Here is a 20,481-nt window from a genome sequence, read left to right as displayed (position 1 = left end):
TCATGACCTTGGAGTTGATGAGAAAATGGCCAATTATAGCTCATTGATTTTTGTTGTTGTTGTTTAGTTGCTCAGTTGCGTCCAACTCTTTCGTGACCCGTGCCAGGCTCCTGTGTCCATGGGATTTTCCAAGCATGAATACTGGAATGGATTGCCATTTCCTTCTCCTGGGGGATCTTCCTGTCCCAGGGATCAAATCCACATCTCCTGCATTGCCAAGTGGGTTCTTTACCATTGAGCCACCAGGAAAGCCCCTCATTGACTTTAGGATGCCCCATTTTCACTTATATTTTAATATCTCTGAGATTGGGGTGCATTTTACATTCTGTGTCATAAGAAACTTGTGCTATTATTTAAAGGTCAACAGTTTTTTTTTTTTTTCTTGCTGGTACAAAAAGTTAATTTTTTTTCTTATAATCAGTGATGATTAGGTCCATGAAATATGGTATAGAGCTTCTGGAAACTAAGAGCTAAGACAGCCTAAGCATAGAGAAGACATGGGAGGAAAGCAGAGTTCAGAGATTAAGAGGAATTGAGCATTGGTGATATAACTTAAGATTCTCTTGTGTGGAGACTACTCTGAAGTTAATGCTCAGATTCCTTTAGCCAACTAACTCCCTTCTCACTTTATACACACTTTGTTGTTTGAACATGGATTCATATCTCATCTTTCACTTTTAATTGTGAGCATTCTGAGTATCAAGTAAAAAAACCCTTGAGATTTTGTGAGACCAGGACATGAACACAAAGAGAACCCAACAGACATTTGCAGTCCCTTCCCTTGTTTTCTCAAAGTTAATTGAAGAGAAATAATAGAGATGGAGCAATTTGGAGCATCTGAAACATTTGACAGACATAACAAACATAAATCAGGTTAGTGACAAGCATTTGCTGTCTGGAAATCCTGAGATGCTTTATAATTCAGGGGGCAAACCTAACCCTTAGACACATTCTAAGACTTGTGAAAGAGACCAAGATTCTCAGTTGCCTCTGGAATACACTGACTTGCAGAGATTACTATCACCAGGAGAAAGAACTTCTCACAAACTTATCAAGATTTGGGGAATTTACAGATAAGTCCAGTCAAACATTAACAATAGATGCACTAAGTACATGATATGCAACAAATGGTGTGTGTGTGTGTGTGTGTGTGTGTGTGTGTGTGTGCATGGACAGTGCAGGGAATTAACCCATCCAAAATGAAAATTATTATTTATCAAAATAAACAGTGGAACTACATTTTTGATGGTAAAAGGGTAGGGAAAATTCTAAAATTTTCTGGTATTGTTGTCATGAAACTGTAATTTGACTACAGCCTTTTCTACAAGTGACCAAAAATACTTTCTAAAATTTCAAGTTATTTGAGGACCATAAATCCTTTAAATCCTTATAGGATCAGACATATGTAGAGATACTGTCCCATCTTGTTCAGATGCATTCCTTAAAGATAGGCAGTGCCTTTGTGCATAATTAGAATATTTTGGCATTAAGCCTTGCACCTAGTAATGCTGTTCAAGTGATTAGGACTATCTGAGAAGTGCCATAATCCCCTAGAAATGTTCTGTTTGGTTTTTCTCAGAGTTGTTATGAAAATGAGTAGAAATGTGTAAGCTGGAATTAAGGAACAATGTTTCCTGCCAGTTAAGTGAACAGAACAAATGTGTATATGTTCAATCATGTTTGCTGTACTAAGGACGGATAGAGATCATTTCTTAATTAAATTAAGTAACACCATTCCAATCCCAAGTCTTTTTATCTTTATTATAAAACTGGCAGTATGCAGTCAACATTTGTTCTCAAACTAATTTTCCTTTAAAATCATAAAAAAGTGACAGGATCGCCTTTACATAATGAGGGTGTGGACAAGTCTTTAAGGGATTACTTGAGACTTCACAAGCAGATGCAATAGAAATCAAAGCCATTCTTTTTGTTTTTATTAGAGTTTCCTACTGCTTCTGTCATCAAAGTGAGCAATTTACACGATAATAATCTACTTGAGATTGCTATCTTTTTAATGCTCTATTAAAAAAAAAGTCAAGTCAATCTCTTGAATGAACACTTTTGTTTATATCGAAAGAGGGGTGATTGTATAACCGAACATATTTAAATATTAAATCTGTTACTTCACCTTGCATAAAGAAGGTACCAACACAACCGACTCGAGAGCCTCCACTGTTACCTGAACACTTTGTTTACTCTTTCATGCATCTAAGTGTCATTTGGATTCAAGCATAACTAATACTAGTAGTAGTTGTGTTTTAAATAAGCAATAAAAACCATCATTTGTGAATTTTGATGTAGATGATTGCAAATAGACTGTTTTATTGAGCATTATGATGTCAATGTGAGTAATTTTAAACACCCCAAATCTTCCCCAGTCCTAAGATACCTGTTGTAGTTTATCAACCAGAAATTACTGGTATACCTTGGTTTTATTGTTTCATCAGAAATCTCCTGCAATATACGTTCTTGAGTAATTCTTTCCATAGCTTACTCGTTATTATTACTATATATAGGCTTTTCTGATCCCTATGCAAAGCCTTGAAAGCTTGTTTTCTCATTCTCTGGAACCTAATTTTTCTCCCTTCTTTTATTCTTAAACTTTTTTTCCCTTCTTTTTGCATCCACCACTTGATTCATTTTATATTCCTCTTCTCATGTGTCAGCCACCAGTTTTACTGTTGCCTAGCCTTCTATACTGCCTACTTTGCTTTCTGCTTGTGTTTTTGGTGAAAAGGGCCAAGAGATGAGTTGTTGTTCACTTACACATTGCTATTTTGGGAAGTAGAAAAGATGGATATTTTAAAGCATTATTTATAAGACCATCCGCTCCAGTATACAAAGTAAATGTTTCTATGATGATTCCTATTTCTCTGACTTAAGGTTGTGAAAAGCAATACAACTTACTTTACAAACAAGCTGAACAATTGTATGGTGTGATAAGGTATTAGTACAGTCTCAATACCCAGACTTGTTGGGAGCCTCACTCCACAGCACCACTTCTAAGCTGGGTAACTGCTCCTTGGGAGTCCACGCCATGTGCCTATTCACTTCCGAGGGTGTTCTATGCCTCTGCTTCTTCCTTTATCGTGGTCCTGACCTTGAATCTTCACCTATTTTAGCCATTAAACTCATTTTTTATTGAAGTCTAGTTGATTTGCAGTGTTGTGCCAATCTCTGCTTCAAAGTGACGCAGTTATACACTATGTAAATGCCTTTTTTTATACTTTGGACTGGGAGTTTGGAAGTGGTAGATAAAACTATTACATTTAAAATGGATAAGCAACAAGGTCCTAATGTATAGCACAGGGAACTATATTCAAGATCCTTTGATAAACCATAATGGAAAAGCTACTAAGTAAGACAGAAACGATCTAGACCTTATAAGTAACCATCTATAGTGTGAATTATCAGAATTACCAATTCCACCTCCCTAGAGTTCTCTGACTTTATAACTTACTTCTGGAGTTCTCTGACTTCAACATTAAGTTTGTAAGAGCCTCTGTTCCTCTGTTTCACAATTTGTTTACTATCTCATGTGCCTTTTACTCCTTCTCCAGCTAAATTCTGTAGCCCATGACTATACTCATTTCTCTGTACAACCTCAAGTCCTTTGAACATCTCTTGCTCTATCATGATCACCTGAAAAATCTCAGCTGCTGTTCCATCAAACTTTTAGGCCACCTATACTTGCACCCTCAGAGCAGAGTATGACTTAAGAAGAGCACAGAGTCAGGCTGACTGGTCTCACTTCACACGCGTAGCTGTGAACCTGGGCCTGAATCTGTGCCCATAGACTTGGCCTATTGTCCTCCTACTGTGCATGAACAAACCCTACTAAAAAACACAGCAAAACTTCTCAGAAGAATCATCTGTATTCTCTGACTTCAATGATTTCATCTTCATTGTCTTTTGAAATTTTTTCCAATTAAGCTTTAACCTCATAACTGCAACAAAAGTGATTTGGTTAAGGACACAAATGTTTCTAAATTCAATGTCAATTCTCAGTCTTTATCTAGCTTGAGTACTCAGAGGCATTGACAGAATAGTTTTCTATTTCCTACTTGAAACATCTTCTTCAATTAGCTTCCAGTTCAGTTCAGTTCAGTTGCTCAGACATGTCCGACTTTTTGTGACCCATGGACTGCAGCATGCCAGGCTTCCCTGTCCATCACTAACTCCCGGAACTTGCTCAAATTCTTGTCCATTGAGTGGTGATGCCATCCAACTATCTCATCATCCTCTGTCATCCCCTTCTCCTTCTGCCTTCAATCTTTCCCAGCGTCAGGATTTTTTTCCAATGAGTCAGTTCTTTGCATCAGGTGACCAAAGTATTGCATCTTCAGCTTCAGTATCAGTCCTTCCAATGAATGTTCAGGGCTGATTTCATTTAGGATTGAATGGTTTTATTTCCTTGCAGTCCAAGTGACTCTCAAGAGTCTTCTCCAACACCACAGTGAAAAGCATCAATTCTTCAGTGCTCAGCATTCTTCAGAGTCCAACTCTCACTTCCATACATGACTACTGGAAAACCATAGCCTTGACTAGACAGACCTTTGTTGGTAAAGTAATGTCTCTGCTTTTTAATATGCTGTCTAGCTTGGTCATCAGTTCAGTTCAGTCATTAGTCATGTCCAACTCTTTGCAACCCCTTGGACTGCAGCACGCCAGGCTCCCCTGTCCATCACCAATTCCTGGAGCTTACACAACTCATGTCCATTGAGTCAGTGATGCCATCCAACTGTCATAGTTTTTCTTCCAAGGAGCAAGCGTCTTAATTTCATGGCTGCAGTCACCACCTGCAGTGATTTTTGACCCCCCCAAAAATAACGTCTCTCACTGTTTCCATTGTTTCCTCCTCTATTTGCCATGAAGTGATGGGACCAGATGCCATGATCTCAGTTTTCTGAATGTTGAGTTTTAAGCCAACATTTTCACTCTCCTCTTTCACTTTCATCAAGAGACTTTTTAGTTCCTCTTCACTTTCTGCCATAAGGGTGGTGTCATCTGCATATCTGAGGTTACTGATATTTCTCTTGGCAATTTTGATTCCAGCTTGTGCTTCATCCAGCCTGGCATTTCGCGTGATGTACACTGCATATAAGTTAAATAAGGAGGGTGACAGTATACAGCCTTGATATACTCCTTTCCCAATTTGGAACCAGGCTCTTGTTCCATGTCCAGTTTGAACTGTCACTTCTTGACCTGCATACAGATTCCTCACGAGGCAGGTCAGGTGGTCTGGTATTGCCATCTCTTGAAGAAGTTTTCACGGTTTGTTGTGATTCACAGAGTCAAAGGCTTTGTCATAGTCAATAAAGCAGAAGTAGATGTTTTTCTGGAACTCTCTTGCTTTTTTCATGATCCAGTGGATGTTGGCAGTTTGATCTCTGGTTCCTCTGCCTTTGTTAAATCCAGCTTGAACATCTGGAAGTTTATGGTTCACTTCAGTTCAGTTCAGTTGCTCAGTCATGTCTGACTCTTTGTGACCCCATGAACCATGGCACGCCAGGCCTCCCTGTCCATCCCCAACTCCCGGAGTTTACCCAAACTCATATCCATTGAGTTGGTGATGCCATCTAACCATCTCATCCTCTGTCATCCCCTTCTCCTCCTGCCTTAAATCTTTCCCAATATTAGGGTCTTTTCAAATGCGTCAGCTCTTCACATCAGGTGGCCAAAATATTGGAGTTTCAGCTTCAATATCAGGCCTTCCAATGAACACCCATGACTGATCTCCTTTAGGATGGACTAGGTGGATCTCCTTGTAGTCCCAGGGACTCGCAAGAGTCTTCTCCAACACCACAGTTCAAAACCATCAATTCTTCAGTGCTCAGCTTTCTTTATATTCCAACTCTCACATCCATACATGACTACTGGAAAAACCATAGCCTTGACTAGCCGGACCTTTGTTGTCAAACTAATGTCTCTGCTTTTTAATATAGTTTTGAGGTTGGTCATAACTTTCCTTCCAAGGAGTAAGCATCTTTTAATTTCATGGCTGCAATCACCATCTGCAGTGATTTTGGAGCCCCCCAAAATAAAGTCTGACACTGTTTCCACTGTTTCCCCATCTATTTCCCATGAAGTGATGGGACCAGATGCCATGATCTTCGTTTTCTGAATGTTGAGCTTTAAACCAACTTTTTCACTCTCCTCTTTCACTTTCATCAAGAGGCTCTTTAGTTCTTCTTTACTTTCTGCCATAAGGGTGGTGTCATCTGCATATCTGAGGTTATTGATATTTCTCCCAGCAATCTTGATTCCAGCTTGTGCTTACTACAGCCCAGCGTTTCTCATAATGTACTCTGCATATAAGTTAAATAAGCAGGGTGAAAATATACAGCCTTGACGTACTCCTTTTCCTATTTGGAACCAGTCTGTTGAAACCTGGCTTGGAGAAATTTGAATGCTACTTTGCCAGCATGTGCTGCTACTGCTGCTGCTAAGTCGCTTCAGTCGTGTCCGACTCTGTGCGACCCCATAGATGGCAGCCCACCAGGCTCCCCATCCCTGGGATTCTCCAGAAAAGAACACTGGAGTGGGTTGCCATTTCCTTCTCCAATGCATGAAAGTGAAAAAATAAAGTGAAGTCGCTCAGTCGTGTCCGACTCCTAGCGACCCCATGGACTGCAGCCCACCAGGCCCCTCCATCCATGGGATTTTCTAGGCAAGAGTACTGGAGTGGGGTGCCCTCGCCTTCTCTGCGCTAGCATGGGAGATGAGTGCAATTATGTGGTGATTTGGGCATTCTTTGGCATTGCCTTTCTTTGGGATTGGAATGAAAACTGACCTTTTCCAGTCTTGTGGCCACTGCTGAGTTTTTCTAATTTTCTGGTATATTGAGTGCAACACTTTCCCAGCATCATGTTTTAGGATTTGAAAGAGCTCAACTGGAATTCCATCACCTCCTCTAGCTTTGTTCATAGTCATGCTTCCTACGGCCCACTGGACTTCACATTCCAGTATGTCTGGCTCTAGGTGAATGATCACACCATCATGGTTATCTGGGTCATGAAGATCTTTTTTGTACAGTTCTTCTGTGTATTCTTGCCACCTCTTCTTAATATCTTCTGCTTCTGTTAGGTCCATATCATTTCTGTCCTTTATTGTGCCCATCTTTGCATGAAATATTCCCTTGGTATCTCTAATTTTCTGAAGAGATCTCTAGACTTTCCCATTCTGTTTTTTTCCTCTATTTGCATTGATTGCTGAGGAAGGCTTTCTTATCTCTCCTTGGTATTCTTCGGAACTCTGCATTCAAACGGGTATATCTTTCCTTTTCTCCTTTGCCTTTAGCTTCTCTTCTTTCTCAGTGATTTGTAAGGCCTCCTCAGACAACCATTTTGCCTTTTTGTATTTGTTTTTCTTGGGGATGGTCTTGATCCCTGTCTGCTGTACAATGTCATGAATCTCCATCCGTAGTTCTTCAGGTACTCTGTCTGTCAGATCTAATCCCTTGAATCTATTTGTTACTTCCACTGGATAATCATAAGGGATTTGTTGTAGGTGATACATGAATGGTCTAGTTGTTTTCCTTACTTACTTCAATTTAAGTCTGATTTTGGCAATAAGGAGTTCATGATCTGAGCCACAGTCAGCTCCCAATCTTGTTTTTGCTGACTGTATAGAGCATCTCCATCTTTGGCTGCAAAGAATATAATCAATCTGAGTTCGGTGTTGACCATCTGGTGATGTTCATGTGTAGAGTCTTCTCTTGTTTTGTTGGAAGAGGGTGTTTGCAATGATCAGTGTGTTCTCTTGACCAAACCCTGTTAGCTTTGGCCCTGCTTTATTTTGTACTCTAAGGCCATATTTGCCTGAACCCTGTATCTCTTGACTTCCTACTTTTGCATTCCAGTCCCCTATGATGAAAAGGACATCTTTTTTTGGGTGTTAGTTCTAGAAGGTCTCGTAGGTCTTCATAGAACCATTCAAAAAAACCTTGTGCACAATAGGATACCCTACAGAGGCTGAGCCAGATCTGCCTTTGAGTGTTTGAGTGTCTTCTGTGGAGGTAAGGGTCAGCAGTGGCCTGCTGCCAGGGCAGGGGCTCTGGGTGCAGCAGACTTGGTGCCCTCTTGGTGAAGGTTGCCATTAAGTCCACCATAGAGCTACAAGAATTTACTCAGGACCTGGGAAACAGACTCTTGTGTGCACCAGGACCCAGGAGAAAGGAGCACTGACCTCACAAGAGACTGACCCCGACTTGCCCGTGAGTGTCCAGGAGTCTCCAGCGGAGGCATGGGTTGGAGATGGCCTGCTGCAGGGTTGCAAGTCCTGAGTACGGCAGTGCGTGCAGGGGACCTTTTGAAGGAGGTTTCCATTATCTTCATTACCTCCACCATAGTTTGGCCTCAGGTCAAACAACAAGGAGGGAGCACAGTCCCACTTATCAACAGAAAATTAGCTTCCAAGACAGCATAAACACCTGGATTTCCTAGCCACTTTATTTTATTTTTTTTCTCATTCATCCTATTTCCCTAAACTTTAGTTGTTTACAGGCCTCAGGAGTCAATCTTTAGACTGTTTTTCTAGCTGGACTCCCTTAGAGATTTTACCCTATCTCTAGACTTTTAAGCTGTGTCTAACACTGATAGCCCCCAATTTCATACCCTGAATATACCTCTCTTCACTTATTCAAACTCTTCCATCCAACTTCTTATTCAACATCTCCACTTGAATAAGCACCTTATACATCACCTGTCCAAAGCCAAACTCTCAATCTTCCCCCTAAATCTTGTACCTCCAACAATCTCCCCCATTTCAGTAAGTGGTAGGTTTATTCTTCCCCTTGCTCACACCCAGCACCCATGTCAAAGTATAATTTTTTAAAAGATAAATACATGGGGCTTGTATACAAATATACAATGAACATGTGTCAAAAATTTCTTAGCTCATGTATTAGAGAACTGGCAGGGTGGTAAAGCTGATTCAAAAAGAAACAAAGACTCAAAAGAGGTAAAGCTGATTGAAAGGAGAAACAGATGTTGTGTAGTCAGTCAGGAAGGCAAGCAAAATAATTTTGCTGAATTGGAGACAAAGGTGGTTAATAATCTTCAGGACAATACTATTGCTAAGGTTACCCTCTCTAATGGATGGAAAATATTTGCCTCTCTAGTGCACAAGTTTGCAAGGGAACATGTAACTTCACAGTAATGAAGTTATTTCACAATAGTAAATAGCAAATCAACATGGGTATATGCCCTGGAGAATTCAATAATCCTTGCCCAGGCCTGTGAGACAACGGTCTATATAAAAAGGATGTGCAGTCATCCCTTTGTCTTACTTCCAAGTTTTAGATAATATTTCTTAACACCTTTAGTCATCCATGATTTCTGTCTAATTTTCACACTTTACATCATCAAATCTCATTGACCTTAACTTCAGTATATAATCATAACCGTATCACTTCTCACTTCTCACAGTTACTGCTATCATTCTGGGCCAAACCATCCACATTTCTTTACAAGACTGTTGACAGTTCTCCCAACTGGTTTCCCTTACACTTTTATAGCATAGTTTACTTTTTTAAAAAATGTATTTATTTTTAATTGGAGGATAATTGCTTTACAATATTGTGTTGGTTTCTGCCACATATCAGCATGAATCAGCCATAGGTATACATATATCCCTTCCCTCTTGAACCTCCCTCCCACCTCCCACCCCACCCTTTTGTGTTGTCACAGAGCACCAGGTCTGAGCTCCCTGCATCTACAGCAAACTCTCACTGGTATAGCAAGGTTTCAATAAAGGAAACAGAGTGATCCTAAAGGAGAAATTAGAGTGTAAGTCAGATCATGGCACTTCTCTTGTTAGCATCTTCTGAATTTATATCTCACTGTCCACTCCCCTCCCCCAAATAGAAAAAGTCCTTATGTAAGTAAGAAGAAGTCCTGTAAGGCCTTACGTAATCTGTACCTTTCCTCAAGCTTACTGTCTCTGAGTTCATCTCCTGCAGCACTCTGGTCTCTCACAATGTTTGGCCCAGACAGGCTGCCTCCCTGCTTTCTGAGCACACATAACCTATTTCACCCTCAAGGCTTTTTGACTTTGTTCTCCCTGCTTGGAGTATTCTTCTTCCAAATACTCCCCTGGCTCATTCCCTGTTTCCACTGGGTCTTGTTCAGATATCACTTTCTGAGTGGGGGCTTCCTTGACACTCTATTAAAAATCCATCCCATTCCCCCCACATTTCTGCCCCTGGCACTCCCCTTATCCTGTTTCTCCCCATACCATTTATATTATTAATCCAGGGCAAGTATTTTTGTCTGTTTTGTGCACCAACATGTCCCAAAAGCCTAAAACAGTATTCAGCACATGAATATTCTAATGTTTTTGAATGAGTAAATGATTGAGTGCTGTTTTTCCATCTATTTCTAGTATTATTCCTCATTTTCCTTTTAGATGGTCTATATTAACTTTAAAATAAAGCTTTTATTCCTGATTTCCATCCTAATATTGTTTCTAATGAAATAAAATGAAAACGAATTTTTGTCTACATAAAAGACACTGAGTTAGTCCTATGGAAGACACAAGGAAAATCAGACACAAGGATTTGAAATTTAGGGACTTCCTTGGTGGTCCAGTGGCTAAGACTCTGCACTCCCAATGCAGAGGGCCCAGGTTCGATCCCTGTTCAGGGAACTAGATCCCTCATGCCACAACTAAAGATTCCACGTGCCACAATGAAAATCAAAGATCCTGTGTGCTACAACTAAGATCTGGCACAGCCAAATAAATAAATATTTTTTTAAAAAAAGGATTTGCAATCTAGTTAGGAATATAAGACTAGCAGATAAAAAGTTAAATGCTAAGGAAAGATATTAGTAACCTTTCACACCAAAAAAATTGATGAAATATTAGGAGACAGAACTACTTAACTACAAAAATAATTTGCTTTCTGAGCTTCACACTTAGCTGTGGTAGACTCAAAAGTTTATAGACAGTAAAATATTTTCCGAAATATAAGAAAGGACTGTATTTAAATGTATAAAGTACAAACCTTGCAAGAGGTTGCTAAGTAGCATTGTTTTTGTCAAAACTCACTGAGAAACTCATTGTGAGATGCAAACATTACAAAAATTGTATTTCCCTACTTCTTGAGCAATTGCATGAAGACCTATTTGGGGGGTGGGAGCTGAACATCTTGTTCATGATATTTTCTTCAGCGCGGTTGCCTTCTCCTGTCCAGGATTTGTCTTTGTACAGAACCCCTAAGCCTATGCTTAGTTCTCATATCCTTTCCCCCGTTCCTCCTGCCCCCAAACACCAATACATGCACACATAGACACACATGCTCCTGATTGTGTTTATGGAATGATCAGTACTTCTCTGATTCTGATCATAGAACTTAGAGGCTCATTCACTATGTTGGGCATGTTTTAATTTCAAACCAAGACTTCTGCCAATGGTTTACCATTTTTGGTTCTCTAATCTTATCACAAAAAAGAAATATTTAAAACATATCTGCACTGCCCCTCTCACCATGATCTAAGCACCTCAAACTAGTATCTAGATAAGTTGAATTCCATTATAACCAGTGCTGCTCTGAAAAGAATGTGCTTTGCTTAAGGAAAATGTTTATATTTCATTCCCTGGCTTCTTCCAAAAAAGGTTATAAGTTTCTTAGGTAAATGGAGAACAATGAAAGCAGCTTTATCAGCACAGCCTGTTTAATTTCTTTTGAAAGTAATGCTACTAACCTTTCTGCAGTATTTTGGTAGATATAACAGAAAAAATATCATTTGTATTGTGGAGCTGCCAAGTACAGCCAAAGTAAAAAGTTAAATATAATGTGCTTATTAAGGCTGTGTACTCCTCCCATTTTGAAATTTTCTCTACCCTTAGGGCAGGCACCAAGCTGTCTACATTTGATGCAATACTGACATCTGTAATGTTAAATAAATAGGAAATAATGAATCCTCAGACTGATTGTGACAGTTAAAAGACTTGTTCTCTGTCAAAACTGATCATAAGCAACAGTTTAAGACAAATTTCCCTTTTGGAATAACCAAATCTTTAACATTTGCTTGTGCAAGAGACATTATTGATCTTTAAATACTGTCAACAAATTAGAGGTTTAAAAATCTAATCATTTTCCTAATGTCTAGCAAAAATTGAATTTAAGTATTAGATATTCAGTGTGTCCAACATCTCCTCATTATTTCTGTGCTATAGAACTTCCCTTTCCAAATGTAGGTCAAATGAAAATCATGTTTCCTTTGCTTTCTTTAAAGTCATTCTTAATTTCTTTTCCTTTTTCTCTGTGCTATTTCTGCTTCCCTTGATGTTTAATGTTCCAAAGTAGTTGAAGAATGTCAAAATATATTGCCCTAGATATGTACATTGCTAATTATTATTTTGTCTGTCATCAAAGTCCTTTCAATTGTAGAAAGAAATCTGATATAAATCTTGAGAATAATTTATTGTTATCAGTTTCAAATGAATCCCATACGTTATAACAATAATCACTTAATTTTTATTACTTATGTTGTCTTTCCAAAAGTGTCAAATTTTTTGTCTTAGGAAATTTATTTCTTTTAAAAAATTAGTTGATTTATTTTCATTGGAAGATAATTACTTTAAATATTGTGATGGTTTTTGCCATACATCAGTATGAATTGGCCATAGGCATACATGTATCCCCTCCATCATGAATCCCCCCCTCTCACGTCCCTCTACTCTGTCCTTCCAGGTTGTCGGAGCACCGGCTTTGAGTACCTCAGCAATCCCACTACTGGTCATATACCTGAGGCATCCAGAATTAAAAAAGACACATGTTCCCCAATGTTCATTGCAACACTATTTACGATAGCTAGGACATGGAAGCAACCTAGATGTCCATTGGCAGATGAGCGGATAAGGAAGTTGTGGTACATATACACAATAGAATATTACTCATCTATAAAAAGGAACGCATTTGAGTCAGTTCTAACAACTAATTTATTTCTTTACAAGTCTAATGAAAGTCTTGAACTGTCTTCATAATGCTGATTCCTAGAGTCATAATCACTTTGTTTATAACAAAGTGTCATTAACAATAAGTATTATTAGACCAAATATTAACATTGATAATAATCACAGCAAATTTATATTAAGTAACAACTGACCACAAAGCTCTGCTACATCTTTTATGCGCATATGCCATTAATCATTGGGAAGCAGTGACATTAAAATCTTAATAAATGAGCAAGATAAAGCTTGGAAAGATCATTAAATGTGCTCTAGGTAATGCAGTGAAAGTAAGTCACACTGCCAATAAAAGAGAATAGGAATATAAACAGAGATTTGTCAGACATTTCTTGAGCAAAGAATCTCTCCCTTAAGATTTTTACAAATCCTAGGAGATAAGTGTAACATTATACCAATTTTATAGATGAAGAAACTGAAGCAGTTAGGTTCTTTGCTCAAGATTACACAGCCACCAAGTAACTAACCCTATTTTATTGAATGACTCAGCCAACAAATACTTTTTGAACGATTACTATAACTGACATTGTGCTGGGCCCAAGGTTTATGAAGATGGCAAAGACGCAGTCACCGTCTTGTGGCGATTGACTGCCTTAGGAGAACAAAGTAGGCAACGTTACTATGGTGCTGAGTAGGCTTCCCTGATGGCTCAGCAGTAAAGAATCTGCCTGCAATGCAGGAGACGCAGGAGATGTGAACTCGAGTAAAGGAAATATTCACAAGGACCTATGGGAGTTCATGGAGAGCAGTGCTCCATTTCACACACGGGAGGAGTGTGGAGGTGGAAGGAAGATGCTGTTTAAACTGCATGTTGGAAGATGAGTAAAAACTAGCTGAGTGAAGAGAGGGAAGAGAGAGAGAAGATATTCTAGAAAGAGGGGCAACAAGCGAGCTCGAAGGCTGGAGATGAAAGAAAGCTTGACGATTACTAGGAGTTGCAAGTGTAACTCGCAGAATAAAGTGAAGAGATGGATGGAGAGGTGAGGCAGGGAAAATAGCAGGCATGAGGCTGTGGAACTTTGGGAAGTCTGTTCTCCTGTCTGGACTTTTTATTCTGAAGGCAATGAGTGTGTGTGTTTACGCTCAGGTGCTCAGTTGTGTCCATTTGTGACGCCATGGACTGTAGCCCGCCAGGCTCCTCTGTCCATGGGACTTTCCAGGCAAGAACACTGGAGTGGGTTGCCATTTTCTCCTCCAAGGTGATAGGAAGCTGCAAAAAGAACTCTTGACAGGTCAGATCAGAAATGCTCTGGCAGGTGTGGCAATTGAATTGGAGGTGAAGGCAGGAAGAGTAAGAAAGTATGAAGCCAGTGTCGTAAATGTCACGAAATGATAAATCTTAAACTAAATCATTGACTGCTGGAATAAAAAGAAAGATTAAAGTAGCAAAACTGACAGTATTTGGTAAATGGATAGGTTGGGGAGGCTGAAAGAAAAATAGTGTTTTAAGTTTCTGGGAGCTTCTTGTGGTTTGTAGGTTTTGTGTAAAGAGCATGTCTGTGTGATATGATTGAATCAGCTACATATACCCTTCTGATTAGCCTATTTGTCATTAAAATGTTAAGTGAAAAAACATGTAACTGTGCATATCTTTTTTTATTTTTCTGAATTGTATTTTCTATAGAAGTAGAGTAGTTCAGATGCCAATAAACGGTTTCAATGCCTGAACTAAATAAATAAATTAGCCAAGGGATGATTCCAATTAACTCTTGTCACTAAAAATTTCACTTACTTTTAAAATTGCAAAGTTGCTGGGTGTATATCTTCTGTACATCTTTGGTTGCTTTAGTGATTGAGCATCATACAATAATGCTGTGAAAGTGGAAAGAAAACATGTTATTATGTTGATCAAAGGAACTTTTTGAAAACTGCCAATTCAGTTAATAAATATTTTTTTCCTTACTTAATCTTTTGCTTATTCATTCTGAAATGATGATTATGTAATCTGGGAATAAAAGAAAAAATGAGTCTATCTTCCCTAATTGTGGACTGTGAATCTGTTTGGAGAATGAAAGTTAAAGATTTGGAATCGCATTAAAGTTGCCTAAACTAAACATTGTGTCTGTTGAGGTGAACTCTCCTACACCAGAGAATTCTCTAGGGTTCTTGGGGTATGTTCCTACTACACCTCAGGCACCATGATTTTCTGGGCTAGGATAGAAGTTGTAACCAGTTTAGAGGGTTAGAGAAAGGAGATTAAACATGCAGGTATTAGTATTCAATTCACTGGGTTTCTGAGAAGTATTTATTAATCAGCCCTGCCTGAGAGACAAAAGCTAGTAAAACTCCTGAAGGTAGAGGTCCTGCCTCTTGTGCAGAACTGCTGAGGGCAGAGGGACTCTTAGTTGAGCATCTCAATATGGAACAGTAGTCCGTGAGTAGAAACCGTTTCTCTCTCTGGTAATGAAGAAATCCAATGAGTAGAGCAAAAAAGGAACCTAACGATGAGAGCTGGCATGCCTGATGGTGGTCCCAGAGATGCCAGGTAAGGAGGTACTGTAGCAGAGGATGAGCAGAAGTCCACCTGAGATGGGCCATGACGATCGTGACGCTTCAGCCTTGCCTAAGCCAATGGAAGAGTTGAGGAACTGGATCCACGTCCAACAGCAGAGAAGTTAGCATGGACCAAACCTCACTCACAGCCCAGAACCTCCAGAGCTTCATCACAGATAAAAAAGAAAAGGGAAGGGGAGAAAAAATTCTGAGAAGAATCCTGAAGTGACTGAGTAGTTCCCCTAAAGAAATCCAGTTTAAAGTGGAAGTAACTGAGTTGTTTGGTTTTAAAGAAATTCAAGTGTAGGCTATCAAACAGAGTCAAGGCTTGAGAGCCAAGTGTGGTTATAGAAAACGAATGAGTGTAGACGGTGGGGAGAGTAATTGCAGAGTTACTGTCAGGGTGTAGGCTGCTGGTTGCAGGTTGATGGCTGGGCGCCCAAGCATTGTGCCCGGAAGTGGAAAGGGTATGAGCCTTAGAACAGACTGATGAGATTCCTCTGCTGGGTGACCTGGGGAAAATTATTTACTTCACTTTATAACAAAATAAATTATTTTATTTCCCCCAGTAAAATGGGTTTAAAAAAGAAAAATAAACATATTTTTGCTTTGCCATCCTAGAGAATGACTGTTTCTGTACAGTGAAAAAATGCACTGGTTAGTAAGAGGCCATTGGCCTGTGTCATAACTATGCTGCCTATTCAGAAGGGAACTCTGTCTCTTCTCTGTAATATTCTGGGAAGAATTAGCTAGGATGGAAATCATCTCTTTCTTCGAAGTGTGAGATTATTTATGAATATTAGTACTGGCTCTAAAGTTTGGCTGGCGGGTCAATCTTTCCTTGTTTTGTCCCTGTGTGAACAACCTAGGCAGGCTTCATACATCATCATCAGTCAATTTTGATCTTTTTCCCAAGAAAAGCCATCCATTTCATAAGGTTTTATGTTTATTTGTAAGCATATGTAGCCAATATTCTCTGAAACATTTAAAATTTTCTTTTCAGCTTTTTCCGTAGTTCCAATTTTATTTTAAAATTTTTCTATATTAGAGTTCTGAAAAGTTGGTCAATACTATAGCTGTTTTTCTAAATACCTGTTTTATTTCCTGTTTATAATTTTTTTATATTAATTACTTCATTCTGCCTCCTTTCCTTGGGCCTTTTATTCTCTTCAAATTTCCAAATTGGATATTATTTTCATTTATTTTTTTCTATTTTAAAATAACAAGCATTTAAGAATACAAATTATTCATAAGTACTATTTATTCATTTACTCTATTAATAAGGTATTTAAGGCCATGAAATTAATTATATCTGTAGTTTATTGTGTTTCTTAAATGATATTTGGCAATTTTATCTTTATTATTCTCAAAGTTGGTGTTATTGACAAAATATTTTGAGCTTTTAAATATCTAAACAATTTGATTTAAAAATGTAGTCATATTTATGTAAAATTTCTATTTTCTAAAATATATAACTTTTTGCTACCAAGTATTTGAACAGTATTTAATTGTTCCATAGATACTTGACCTGCAAGTATATATTTTTTATTGCTAAGTAGCATGTTTGAAAATATAACAATTTCATTTTATTAACAGTAACACAGCTATTATTTATATCTTGATTTATGTTTTTTATTTCCTTTAGATATTTTGACAATGAATTGTTAAATCTTATATTACTATAGTCCTTATCTATATTACTCTTTTTTTTTTTTATTTCTAGTAGTGTTTTTTTGATGTATTTTAATACCACATTGTTGTTGTTTAGATGCTAAATTGGTCCAACTCTTTGCAACCCCTTGGATTATAGCCTGCCAGGCTCCGCTGTCCGTGGGATTTCCCAGGTAAGAATACTGAAGCTGGTTTCCATTTCCTTCTCTGGGGGATATCTTCCTGACCCAGGGATTGAACCTCCATCTCCTGCATTGACAGATTCTTTGCCACTGAGCCATCTAGGAAGCCCTGACACTGTATTATTCACCTACAATAGTGGATCTGTTGTGGTTTAGTTTAGATAATGGCTTTTATCAATCAAGAATGACCTTACGTGGGACTTCCCTGGTGGTCCAGTGGGTAAGACTCTGTGCTGCATGCAGGGGGCCAGGTTCAATCCCTGGTCAGGGAACTAGATCCCACATGCTGCAGTTAAGAGTTCTCATGTCACAGCTAAAGATCCTGTGTGCTGAAGATCTTGAGAGAGCTGTAACTGAGACACAGTGCAGCCAAATTAATAAATAAGTATTTTTTTTTTTAAATGATGACCTTACTTTAAGATTTTCTACCATATGTTTGGCTTTGTATAATGTTAGTAACATTATTTTCACTTTATATGAAGAGTTTAATTGTTAACTGCTTTTTTTTTTTTTTGCATATTTATGATCGTCCTTCTAAATTATACTAGAACTACTTTTCTTTTATTTTAATGAATTTTCTCCTGGCATAATCTAACTCATTATTCACTAAAGAATAAAAATGCTACCATGAGTGCAAGCTTATTAAATATTTCCCCTGACTTTCTCATGCTGTGTTATTAAACACACCTTATCTGAATATATCTAGGCCATTACCCCAATTTCAGCACTTTCCCAACTGTTTTCCTTTCAGTAGTTTTCTTTTTGATTTTGATTAATTATAAGATTACTGTTGGGTGGAAACTGTTAAATTAAAATCACTCACTAATAGAAGAACTTTGGTTCTTTTGAGTATTGTATTCTCAGTCTTGAAATAGAATAGCCTTAATGACAAGAATTCTTGCTGTTTTCTTTTCACACATCGATGAAAAATGATCATTTTGGAAGCTAAAGAACACTCAGTCCTTTGAAAAAAGAGTAAGTAAGCATGCAGGAAGGGAGAGAGGTGCCCTAGACAAACAAGAGGATTAGAACGGGAGTTAACTGCTCCTTATACCCCATCTGCTTTCCAAATGTGGATCACTCCTTGAGGTCTGCATGAAACAGAAAATGTGGCTAAGGGCAGAGGCTCATGGCTGAAAAATCTTTATTACATTTGTCAGCAATAGCTGCAATCATGCTGAATATTGAAAGAGACTTTCTGTTTTCCTTATTCCCAGGTTGTAGTTATCCAAGGAGCTTTCTTCTTTTCAGATTTGAGATCAACAGTAATGTAATTTCTGAGTCCAAATCAATAATTTTCTGTCTCTCCTTTTCCCAACTAAATCAGAAGAAAAAATGCTATAGATCTTCTCTAACCAATTTATTTATGGAAGATTTTCTTTTCTGTACATACTCTGCTTTGGTTTAATTTTTAATGGGTTTCACTATAAGAAGCTTCTTCAAGTGAACCAGAGGTTAAACATGATGATGAGAGAGCATTGACTCATTCTAATATTTCATCTTTTTCTGGGACATAGATTTTTATTTTGACCTTTAGTCTCTCTTGCCATGCTAGTCTTAGCCAGAAGATAATTATAGCAGGATGATTTTCCTAATGGTCACAAAGGAAGTTATTATTTTTTGGAAAAATCTGTATTTTAAAAATTGACTAGTTTTCCTTATGTTTGTTATACCCTAACTGTTTAAAAACCACCCTTTTAGATCCTTGTCCTAAGATAAATTTATTTGCCTTCTGCTTTTTTGGTTGTTATTGTTATGTTTTCTTATGTTTAGTTTCAGTAGCTTACAATTTCCTACAGTTGATTGTTTCCTAGGAATCTGTGAGAACTGAAAGATGTTAAAGGAAAACATTCCTATCATTAGCAAAGCTTTATGTGTCCACTGAGGTCATGAGATGATATAGTGAGCTTCAAAGAACAGACACAAGTCACACATATAATGAGATCGTGGCAAAAAAAAAAAGCAATTAAAAACAGCTTCAACAACATTACACTGGAAATTAGAAACATGAAACTAAAAATATTTCAGAGACCTGAGAAAATATCAGTTCAAGGAAAATACTCCTGACACAGAACTATTGTACTTGTTATATAAATGATGAGAGAGCTTATTTGACTTTTTCTGGTTTGTTGACTATTAATTGCCTTTCCAATGTCATGGTCTCCTGTACCGTGGCTTTATTTACTAGGCAGATGACTCTGGAGTAATCTGTGAAGCTCTCAAAGTCTCAGGTTCCTCAACTATAACCTAGTGGTGATAGTCTCCTGCATCTCTGTCTCAAAGAAGTGCAAAGGAACAGGCAGGTGATGTAGTTGAATGTTCTCTTTAAAACGGAAAAATATGACATAAGTGTAAGTTATGATTAGTGCTCTTTTGGTCACACATTGCACTCTCCATTGTCTTACAAACCACATCTCGCATGCAATGATGACTCATCACTTCTAGTCCCCAGGACTGTCCTGGCTTTAGTAATGAAAACTCCATTTTTCCTCTGGGGAACCCCTCTGTTGCAGACAAACTGAACTATTGTTCACACTATAATGTGTAGGAGGCCATAGTTCATAACGTGTACTGAATTCTCAGTTCAGTTTGTGGTTTCACTCTTCAATAGTAGAATTAACATGTTCATTAATTTGTTCATCATAAATTTTGGAGCATCCACAATACAACAGCACTTTTCTTTAAGATATTGATGATATAAAGTTAAACAAAATAGATTGGGTTTCTGCTCTCAGAGAAAAGTCCATTCTATTCTAAGAGAGAGAAAACAAATAAACATACTAAAAAGAACATAACTGTAAGTTGGGAGAAATAAGCTGAAGAAAAAACGTAAACTTTTATGTGCTAAATTGCTTCAGTCATGTCTGACTTTCTTCAGCCCCATGGATTGTAGCCTGCCAGGCTTCTCTGTCCATGGGATTCTCCAGGCAAGAATACTGGAGTGGGTTGCCATGCCGTTGTCTAGGGGATCTTCCCAAATCAGGGATCGAACCTGCCTGGGATCTCTTATGTCTCCGGCATTGGCAGGTGGGTTCTTTACCACTAGCACCACCTGGGAAGCCCAGAAACATCTTCTGTGGTTGCCTTCTCCACAATGCTAGCCTGGGTCTCCTCCACTGCAGGTAGTCTACTGCATTGCAGGTGGGTTCTTTACCAACTGAGC

The 20,481-nt window shown here is 38.3% G+C and overlaps 1 non-coding gene across 1 annotated transcript; it reads left to right on the top strand.

Annotated features, from left to right (window-relative positions):
- The first annotated feature begins 10,574 nt into the window (after positions 1-10,574).
- Positions 10,575-10,647, top strand: TRNAG-CCC. The gene has a single exon. It is a non-coding gene; the product is annotated as a tRNA-Gly (tRNA).
- The last annotated feature ends 9,834 nt before the right edge of the window (positions 10,648-20,481 follow it).

Source organism: Bubalus bubalis, chromosome 4 (assembly GCF_019923935.1).
Source record: "Bubalus bubalis isolate 160015118507 breed Murrah chromosome 4, NDDB_SH_1, whole genome shotgun sequence".
NCBI classification, from domain to species: domain Eukaryota; kingdom Metazoa; phylum Chordata; class Mammalia; order Artiodactyla; family Bovidae; genus Bubalus; species Bubalus bubalis.
This window is presented reverse-complemented; position numbering and strand designations above follow the sequence as displayed.